Below are 10,648 nucleotides of genomic sequence, written 5' to 3'. Positions count from 1 at the left end.
TATAAGCCACGCCCTCACCACCGGGGGGGGGTGAAGACTAACCAATCAGATCGCTTCCCTCCAAGATGGGGTGAAGCGATTGGTCAGCCGGGAGTAGGCGGAGGCTCCGGACAGAGCGCAGGTTCGCGGGTTGTAGAGAGGCAGCACTGAGGCCGCGGAGGGCGGTGGGTTCTCTTCCCGGGTCTCAGGCCCCCTTGCTTTACCGAGACCCGCAATCGGAAGCGCGCCCGGCACGAGGCTGCTGCCGGCCACGGGGGAAACACTCCCACACCGGGCTGCAGCGAGCCTGGCCGAGCCACCGACGCTGCAGGGCCCCGGGCTCCCCGTCTGCGCCCGAAGCCCCTGCCCCAGGGCCCTGAGATGCTGTGGCCGGCTGGGCAGGGTGCAGGCCGTTGCTGCCTTCAGCCCACTGTCACAGGGTCCTCCCTGGGCACGCCCTTTCCTCCTCTTCCTCCCGCCAGTGTGTGCTGTGCTCCGTGCGGGTCGTGCACCGTCCGCCCCAGGATCAGATGCGCCATCGTGGGGCCACACAAGTCCCGGGTTGAGAACACAGTTCCCTGAAAGGGGCGGTGGGAAGGAAAAGGAGCGAGTTCAGAGCGCGCCACAGGGGCGCGGGTGGCTTTCCAGAGCGAGCCTGTCCCCCTGCGCTGTTCCTCGTCGGATAGCAGGGCAGGCATTTGGGCCTCGGGGGTGTGCCCGGGTTCGCGTCCTGGCTCTGCCCCTGATTCCAATGTCCTGTTAATGCCCACCCTCGGGACGCAGTGGTGATGGCTCCCGTACCTGAGTCCCTGCCGCCTTCCTGGGATACCTGGATTGAGTTCCCGGCTCCCACCTCCAACCTGGCGTTTGGGGACTTTCTCTCTACCCCTGACATATGTGTTTAGAAGTTAGAAGGTGGCCGGCGCCGCGGCTCAATAGGCTGATCCTCCACCTTGCGGCGCCGGCACACCGGGTTCTAGTCCCGGTCGGGGCACCGATCCTGTCCCGGTTGCCCCTCTTCCAGGCCAGCTCTCTGCTGTGGCCCGGGAGTGCAGTGGAGGATGGCCCAAGTGCTTGGGTCCTGCACCCCATGGGAGACCAGGATAAGCCCCTGGCTCCTGCCATCGGAACAGCGCGGTGCGCCGGCCGCAGCGCGCTACCGCGGCGGCCATTGGAGGGTGAACCAACGGCAAAAGGAAGACCTTTCTCTCTGTCTCTCTCTCACTGTCCACTCTGCCTGTCAAAAATAAATTAAAAAAAAAAAAAGTTAGAAGGTGATGGCCCTGAGGGGACTCACTAAACCATGAAGGCGCCTTAAGCAAGGGGACAGTGAGAGCACAGAACCGGTTTGCTTTCTTCCTTTGTTTGAGAGGCAGAGTGACAGAGGGAGAGAAGAGGGCTCTTCCGTCTGCTGGTCCACTCCCCAGATGCCTGCAGTACTGGCTGGGGCTGGGGCCAGGCTGAAGCCAGGAGCCAGAAATTCCATCTGGGTCTCCCCGGTGGGTGGCAGGAATCCCAAATACTTGGGCCGTGGTTTGCTGCTTCCCGGGTACATTGGAGGAAGCTGGGATGGAAGCAAGGGTAACCAGGACTGACACCGCCGCTCTGATGTGGGTGCAGGATCCCGGGCGGCGCCCGGCCCGCCGTCCAGAGGAACACCTGCCCCACATGGCCGGCTTCAAAACCCAGGCTCGGGCGTTTGGCCCAGCAGTTAAGACGACACTTAAGATACCAGAGTGCTTGGTTCAGTGCCAGGCTTTGGCTGTTTGTCACTCTGCTTTTCAGATAAAGAAAAAGATACATCAAAGTCTTGGCTCCCATATCCCCAGAACATCGCCCCATCTTTCTCAGCATAAAATCAAGTCTACAAGGGCCACTCTCCCCTTGATGCAGCCGCGCTGTCTTCCCTGCTGTGGCTCGAACACTGGGCACCTGCTGTTTCCTGGGCCTGGCACGCTCCGCCTCTCTGCCCAGGTCTCTGCTCACATGACCCTTTTTCAATGGACCATCCCTGGGCACTCCTTTTAAAAATGCAGCCCCCTTCCCACACACACTTTATTTTCCTCCATAGCACTTGTCACACACAGTCACCTGTTTGTCTCAGTATTGTTCCTACCTCCTCCCGGCTGGGGCTTTGTCCTAAACGCAAAAGCCCCTGGCACGTAGGAGGAGCTTGATTGAAGGCTGCTGAGTGAATGATGACTTGTGCCACCAAACTCCCTCCTTGGGTCGTGATCACCATGCCAGGGAAGGGCGCCGTCGCCTGCCAGTCACCCCTGGGTATGAGCCTCTGTGCGTGCCTCTGCCGAGTTTGCTCACTCAGCATCCTACGTATTTTTCCAAGCGCCCCCCTTCCCACCGCCCCCTCCGTGGCCCCTCCGTCTGCGGCAGGTGCTGGCGTGCGTATGGCAGTACGTGTGTTTTGACATTTGGAATTTCTCAGTGCCCTCTCCACCCCTACCCTGGGCCTGAATCTGCTCCTTGCCCAGTGCTCCTGGCTCAGGGACTCCTGCTCCACCCACACGGCCAATGAGCCAGCCCCTCTTGCTGCCAGACTGTCCATCTGCCCTAGATGGATATTTTTGGAACCTGCCCATTTCCCTTCCCCTCGTGGCCAACACCCCTTAATTGGGTTATCTCGGCAGCCTCCTAATACTGGTCTCCCCAGACCAGGGTGATCCTCCCAAAACACAGACGTGAGCCCGTGACTGTCCCACTTAAATGAGTCCCTACCACAGCGGGCATGGTGGCTCGGCTAGTTAAAGCCACTGCTTGGGAGGCCAACTCCAAGTCTCCGCCAACTCCTCTTCCCATGCAGCTCCCGCTAATGAGCTTGGGAAAGCAGCAGAGGTGGCCCAAGTGCTGGGGCCCCTGCCACCAACGTGGGCAACCAGGATGGAGCTCCTGGCTCCTGGTTTCAGCCTGGCCCAGTCCTGGCTGCTGGGGAGGGCACCAGTGGGTGGAAGGTTACCTCTTTCTGCCGCTCTGCCTTTCTTTCTTCCTTCCTTCCTTCCTTCCTTCCTTTCTTTCTTTCTTTCTTTCTTTCTTTCTTTCTTTCTTTCTTTCTTTCTTTCTTTCTTTCTTTCAGATTTATTTATTTATTTGAAAGTCAGAGTTACACAGAGAGAGGAGAGAGAGAGAGAGAGAGAGGTCTTCCATCTGATGGTTCACTCCCCAACTGGCTGCAACAGCCAGAGTTGCGCCAATCCGAAGCCAGGATCCAGGAGCCCCAAGGGCCCCTGGACTTGGACCATCTTCTACTGCTTTCCCAGGCCACAGGAGAGAGCTGGATCGGAAGTGGAGCAGCCGGGTCTCGAACTGGCACCCATATGGGATGCTGGCGCTTCAGGCCAGGATGTTAACCCACTGTGCCACAGCACCGGCGCCCGCTCTGCCTTTCAAATAAAGTAAGCAAATAATTAAAAAAAAAAAAATAGGAGCCTCTACCCTTAGAAGGCAAAGCCAATTCCTGCTGGTGCACCCAGATGGCTCCCTGGCTTGTCCCCTGCCTCCTGCCCCAGCTGACTTTGGCCATGGCTCACGCTCCCCTCCCCTTCTCTGACCGTGCTGTTCTCCTGGCCTGGGAAGCCCTTTCCCACTTCTCCCTCCAGACCCAGTCTGAAGGTCACCTCCCCTGTGAAGTCTTCCCTGACTCCCTCTCTTTGTGCTTTGGGCTCCAGCTGGTCCGTCCCAGCCCCGATGAGCAAGGTCACCGTGGCGAGGGTGGTGACAGGCCAAGAAAGCCATTTGGGGGCCTTGGAAAGCACCTTCCAAGCGTCTGGAATTCCTGCCAGCCTCCCAAGGTCAGTGCTAGGAGCATACGGCAGGAGGAGTGGACAGGGAAGAGCACCAACGTGTTTGGCGCTGATCCTGTGTCCCGTGCTCACAGCTCTGAAGAGCTTACCTCAGTTAATCCCCATGACATCCCAGGGAGCTGGGGATTTTGCAAACAAAGACACCAGTGTGTGAGATTTACAGAGCTGATAAAGGTAACAGTGAGGAAAGGAGATTACTCAATAAATGAATTTAATAAGAACTTGGCTCTGTATCTGGAAACAACCTTGCATTGCATTAAAATTCCAAATGGAACAAAGGTGATCATTTTGGGGAATATTCATATGAATTCAGGCTAAGCCAGGTCCTTCTCGGCACATCACAGAAGACAGAGCCCATGGAGAGAAACGCTGAGGGACTTGGCTATGTAGAAATGCAGATGGTTGGCCTCCGCGGCTCAATAGGCTAATCCTCTGCCTGCATCGCCGGCAACCCGGGTTCTAGTCCTGGTCGGGGCGCCGGATTCTGTCCCTGTCGCCCCTCTTCCAGGCCAGCTCTCTGCTGTGTCCCAGGAGTGCAGTGGAGGATGGCCCAAGTGCTTGGGCCCTGCACCCGCATGGGAGACCAGAAGCACCTGGCTCCTGGCTTCGGATCAGCGCGGTGCGCCGGCCGTGGCGGCCATTGGAGGGTGAACCAACAGAAGGAAGACCTGTCTCTTTGTCTCTCTCACTGTCTACTCTGCTTGTCAATAAAAAAAAAAAGAAAAGAAAAGAAAAGAAATTCAGATGGCTAGGATATTGGAAAACAAAATGGGGGGCAAACATCATGGTGCAGCAGCTTAAGACACTGCCTGCGATGCCAGCATCCTTGTGAGCACGGGTTCAAGTCCCGGCTGCCCCACTGCCAATCCAGCTCCCTGCTCGGTGTGCCTGGGAGGCAACAGATGTTGACCCAAGTGCTTGGGCTGCTGCCATTCACGTGGGAGATCCCGATAGTGTTCCTGGATCCTGGCTTTGGCTTGGCCCAGCTCGGGCCACTGTGGCCATTTGGGAAGTAGAGGAGAGAAAGCTCTCTCTCACTGTGCCTTTCAAATAAACAGATCTTAAAAATAAAATGCAATGGCTTTCATGGCCGGTGATGAAGAGCTGTTCGTAAAGCTCCCAAGTAGAAGCAAGTTTACTAAGCATGTGACGATGGCGGTGGGTCCACCCGAGGACTCCCACACACCCCCTGTACGATCGGTACCCGGGTAAGATGCCCGCACCCCATGTTGGAGTACCTGGGTTTGATTGCTAGCTCCTGCCTCCAGCTGCTGCACGGCTCAAGTGACTGGGTTCCTGCCACTCCTGCAGGAGACCTGGGTTGAGCACCTAGCTCCCAGTTTGAGCACAGCCCAGGCCTGGCTGTTGCAGACATCTAGGGAGTGATTCTGTGTGTGTGTGTATGTGTGTGTGTCTGCCTCTCTAATAATCCTTAAAAAAAAAAAAAAAAAGATTAGCACAAAGACCACTCAGCCACACAGCAAAATTTTTGCAATTAAGGAAAAAAAAAGGCAAAGAGCCAGGCCCAGGATGGCCCATCCATTCGGCAGCTGGGCCAAGGTGTCTGCTGGTTTCCTGGCCGGCTCAGAGGGCTGAGAGAAAGGTGAGGAAGGGGATGGCAGTGGGACAGTGGGCAGACTCCAGCCCTCCCTTCCCAAGCCTTCATGTCCTTATCTCACCATTTCAAGCCACAAGGCCTGTGGGAACCCGCAGGCTCCCGGGCAGCTCCTGGGGGCTGAGAGTTCTGTGTGGTCTCCAGGCACTTATCTGACGTCCTGGGCACGTGTGCATCTCAGTGCAATGGAGACCTTTGCCGACGCTGGCAGACCTGCCCAGCTGTGTGCCCAAGATAGGGCCTGGGGCTACCTGGGCGAGTAAGCATGGTGTCCATTCCTCTGGCAGAAGCATGTCTGTTTGTGATCGCAAACCCACACGCGACTACCCTGGAGCACACAGGACTTTATGTCTGGTTTCCTGCCACTGTCCCCAGAGAACCCTGTCTCCTGTCCACAGTGGACATCCTTGCATCCATCCCCCAGCCCCGGAGGCTCGGCGCCCTGCTGACAGAAGGTGCTGGTGCCACGCTGAGCTCCCTGGAAGAGCAGACCTCAGGAATTTTGGGTGGACAGTGTGCAAAACAGTGGTTTGGGGCCGGTGGGAGAGGCCAGAAGCCCGAAGCTGTAGTCCCAGCGCTCCTTGAAGTCACTTGGGGAACTTGGCACTGCCGTGGCTTCTTATGTTTGTCCTCTGAGAGGCAGAGCCGGCCCCCATCTCTGGTTCGCTCCCCAAGTGCCCACAACAGCCGGGGCTGGAGCTGGGAGTAGGAGGTTCAATCCCGGCCTCCCACAAGGGTGGCCAGGGCCCAGCTACTTCAGAGGTCTCTGCTGCCTCGGCGGGCATCGGGGAGCAGGAGCCACCACCAGGTGTGAAGCCCAGGCACTGACGGGGATGCAGGCACCCTAACCAGCGCCTGAACCGCCCGGCCAAACGCCGTCCCTCTGCCGCTGGCTGAGCAGCTGCTGTGCAGCCTGCAGGAAACGCAGAGTGGAGCCGTCGCCGTCCCGGCCCTCGGGGCTGGGGTCAGGCAGTGGTGGAGAAAGGGCCTCGGGGTCTTTGTCTCACGTGAAAGGAGCTTCCATGCGGACAAGGCGCACAGGAGAGCAGGGTTTATTTAAGCCAGAAACCACCTTGCAGCGATCAAGAGTGAGAGCTCCAAGAGGCAGACCCCCCCCCCCACCCCCACCCTGGAACTGAGAGGAAACAAAAAAACAGAACGCAGATAACGATCAGACAAGCCAGGGACAAAACCCAGCGAAAGCAGGGTCTGTCCTCCTGCCTGGCCTGCCCGGCTTGCTCTGGACATGAAGTCACAGGAGGGTGGGATCTGTCTCCTCGGGCACTCAGAGGGGTGGGACCACCGCTCCCTGGCTGCTCTCATGACACAGCCGAAAGCTCCCAGGAGTGGGACAGGCGCTCCGTCTTGCTGCAGGCCGCTCCTGGGGAGGGGGGGAGGGGCGTGCAGTGGGCTCAGCACCCTCACCTTGCTGAAAGCCAGCATTCCGCACCCTCTCTGGAGGACGCCCCCTTTCCTCATTCCCACCGGGACCCCCTAACTGCCCAGGAGCCCGTCCGTCACACTGAGGAGTGGCCTGCAAGCCGCAGCCATGGTTCACAATCATGTGACGGGGGCAGCGCCGTGGCGTAGCGGGCACAGCCGGCACTTGTGATGCTGGCATCCCATATGGGCGCTGGCCAGTGTCCCAGCTGCTTCACTGCCCACCCAGCTCCCTGCTGATGGCCCAGGTGCTGGACCCCTGCGACCCTCATGGGCGACCTGGAAGCAGCTCCAGGCTCCTGGCTTTGGCCTGGCTCTGGGGAGTGAACTGGCAGATGGATGATCTCTCTCTGTAACTCTTTCAAATCAATCAATCAATCGATCGATCAATCAGCATTCGGGGAGATACTCCTGGGGCAAGGATTTTATCAGGTAAGAGCCTGGAGTAGTGCGTCCGTGTCCCCCAGGTGGCCGAGCGTGGGGGTTCTTCCATGAGCAGAGGCAGCCACACATCCCAGGGCGTGGGCAGGAAACTGGACTTCCAGGAGCGGCATCAGACGACCCGGGTTCGAATCCTGCCATCTATTTGCTGTCCAACTGGGACATCTACACAAGGCTGGAAGGAGAAACTGATCTGGCGGTAAGAGCCTTCAGCATGAGCCCAACCCGCAGTAGGTGCTCCCTGTGTACTTATTATCTATTATTTATTTATTTATTTATTTATTGACATGCAGAGTGGATAGTGAGAGAGAGAGAGACAGAGAGAAACGTCTTCCTTTTTGCTGTTGGTTCACCCTCCAATGGCCGCTGCGGCCAGCACATTGCGCTGATCCGAAGCCAGGAGCCAGATGCTTCTCCTGGTCTCCCATGCAGGTGCAGCGCCCAAGCACCTGGGCCATCCTCCACTGCCTTCCCGGGCCATAGCAGAGAGCTGGCCTGGAAGAGGGGCAACCGGGATAGAATCCGGCGCCCCAACCGGGACTAGAACCCGGTGTGCCGGCGCTGCAAGGCGGAGGATTAGCCTGTTAAGCCACAGCGCCGGCCTTTATTATCTACTTTTTAAAAAGATGTATTTATCTGAAAGTCAGACCTACAAAGAGAGCAAGCCAGAAACAGATCTTCATCAGCCGGCTCACTCCCGGGTTGGGCCAGGGCAAAGCCAGGCGCTTCATCCGGGTCTCCCACGTGGTTGACAGGGCCCAAGCACTTAGCCATCTGCTGCTGCTCTCCCCAGGCCATCAGCAGGGAGCTGGATGGGAAGTGGAACAGCCGGGGCAGAAACTGGCACCCGTGTAGGATGCTGGTGTCACAAGCAGTGGCTTTTCCTCTATGCCAGAACACAGGCCTCTGCATTTATTATCGTGAAAAGATTATCTGTGAAGTGTATGGGGCCAACACAGCAGTGCTGCAGGTCAGCTTTCGGGGGCGCCTCCCTGAGCCCTGGCAGCCATTCTGCTAAGGAGCTCATCACTCCCGTCATCAGAGGACACTGGGGCGCAGGGATGGGGGTGCTTGTCCAAGGTCTCGATGGGGGGCGTGGGCGGGGCTCCCAGACGCCATTCCAGATTCCTCCTCAGCAGACAAACCACCCAGCCCCTTCCTGGCAGGGTCACACAGAGCCTTCGCCAGCCTTAGCAGCCATGCCCGCTTCTAGCGGGCACGCTCAGTCCAGGGCCTCCACTTCCCAATCACCCTTGTCACAGGATGTGGCCTTGGGACCTGGTAACAGCCAAGATCAAGTACAGGCATCACATGATACCTCCATGCACCTTAATGATTGTTGGAAAAGCAGTCGCTGTAGTGTACTGGGCTAGGGCTCTGCCTGCAGTGCCCGCATCCCATGAGGTTGTAGGTTCGAGTCCTGGCTGCTCTACTTTCAATCCAGTTCTCTGCTATGGCCTGGGAAAGCAGTAGAAGATGGCTCAAATGCTTGGGTCCCTGCACACACGGGAGACCCGGAAGAAGCTCCTGGCTTCAGATTGGTCCAGCTCTGGCCATTGCGGGCATTTTGGGAGTGAATCAGCGGATGGAAGACCTCTGTCTCTCCGTCTGTAACTCTGCCTCTCAATTAAATAAAAATCATTTAAAAAAATTGTTGGAAAACAAATGTTGGGGCACAGCAGGTTAAGCCGCTGCCTATTGTGTTGCCAGCACCCCAAATTAGCGAGTTCCGAAGGGAGTTCCAGGCTCCCGGCTCTGGCCTGGCCCAGCCCTGGCCGTTGCAGCTTTGTGATACAATGGACGGAAGGTCTCTCTTTCCCTGTCACTCTGCCTTTCAAATAAATGAAATAAATCTTTAAAGCAAAGTTCATTTGATAAAGGAAAAGAGGCGGCACGTTCCTCCCTCTCTGCTGGTCGAACTCGATAGCACGGCTGGAGCCCACGAGGTCATCCTGGGCCACGTGAGCTGTTTTGCTAGACAGCGACAGTCCCTCTCCTCACCCTGAGTGACTCTGAGATGGCCTAGGGGCAGGGCACGGAGGGGGGGAGAGATGGGGAGGCTGGTCAGGTAATAGCTACGGGCAGAACACAAGAAACAACAAGGCCCCATTTCTGTTCAAACCTGAACTCAAGTGGCACCGCCTGTGGCTGACCTGCCCAGCCAACCCTGAAACAAGCACTTCTCCAGAGCCCCACCTCGGACCGAGCCTCCAGCGCCAAGGTACAGCAAAGGTTTTCCCAACTGCTATGTAGCCTTTTTTTTATTTTTAAAGATTTATTTATTTGAAAGTCAGTTGCACAGAGAGTGGAGGGAGGAAAGGAAGGAGAGAGAGAGGGGTCTTTCATCCGATGGTTCACTCCCCAATTGGCTGCAACGGCCAAAACTGCACGGATCCGAAGCCAGGAGCCAGGAGCTTCCTCTGGGTCTCCCACACAAGTGCAGGGGCCCAAGAACCTGGCCCATCTTCTACTGATTTCCCAGGCCACAGCAGAGAGCTGGATCAGAAGTGGAACAGCTGGGACTCGAACCGGCACCCATATGGGATGCCGGCACTGCAGACCAGGGTGTTAACCTGCTGCGCCACAGCGCTGACCCCTAGTCCTACCGTTCTACACCAATCGTGGGGTCGACGGCCTCCAGACCTGAGACCTGCAAACCTGAGGGACTTCCCTCAGCCATCCCTCACCTGCTGCCCACACCCTCCTAAGACGTCCCTGGCCTTGGGTTCTGAGCCCCTCCCCACAGTGCCCCCTCCTCTCTTCTCTTCCCAGGCTCAGCCCCTGCTCTGGGCTCTGATCCCTGATCCACACTATCTAAGGACCGATGTGACTTTTTTTTTTTTTTAATTTTTTTTTGACAGGCAGAGTTCGTGAGAAAGAGACAGAGAGAAAGGTCTTCCTTCCGTTGGTTCACCCCCCAAATGGCCACTATGGCTGGCGCTGCGCCGATTCGAAGCCAGGAGCCGGGTGCTTCCTCCTGGTCTCCCATGCGGGTGCAGGGCCCTTGGGCCATCCTCCACTGCCTTCCCGGGCCACAGCAGAGAGCTGGACTGGAAGAGGAGCAACCAGGACTAGAACCTGGGGTGCCGGGGCCGCAGGCGGAGATTAGCCTAGTGAGCCGCGGCGCTGGACCTAAATATTTTGAAAGGCAGAGTTACAGAGGGAGAGAGGAAAAGACAGACAGAGCTTCCATCTGCTGGTTCATTCCCAAAATGGCAGCGTTAAGGGCTGTGCCAAGTGCCAGGAGCATCTTCCAGGTCTCCCACATGGGTGCAGGGGCCCAAGCACTTGGGCCATCTTCCACTGCTTTCCCAGGCCATAGCAGAGAGCTGGATCAGCAGTGGAGCAGCCGGGGCTC

The sequence above is a fragment of the Lepus europaeus genome, chromosome 10 (genome assembly GCF_033115175.1).
Source record: "Lepus europaeus isolate LE1 chromosome 10, mLepTim1.pri, whole genome shotgun sequence".
Classification (NCBI taxonomy): domain Eukaryota; kingdom Metazoa; phylum Chordata; class Mammalia; order Lagomorpha; family Leporidae; genus Lepus; species Lepus europaeus.
The sequence above is the reverse complement of the archived record's forward strand: the minus strand, read 5'-3'. Positions refer to the sequence as shown.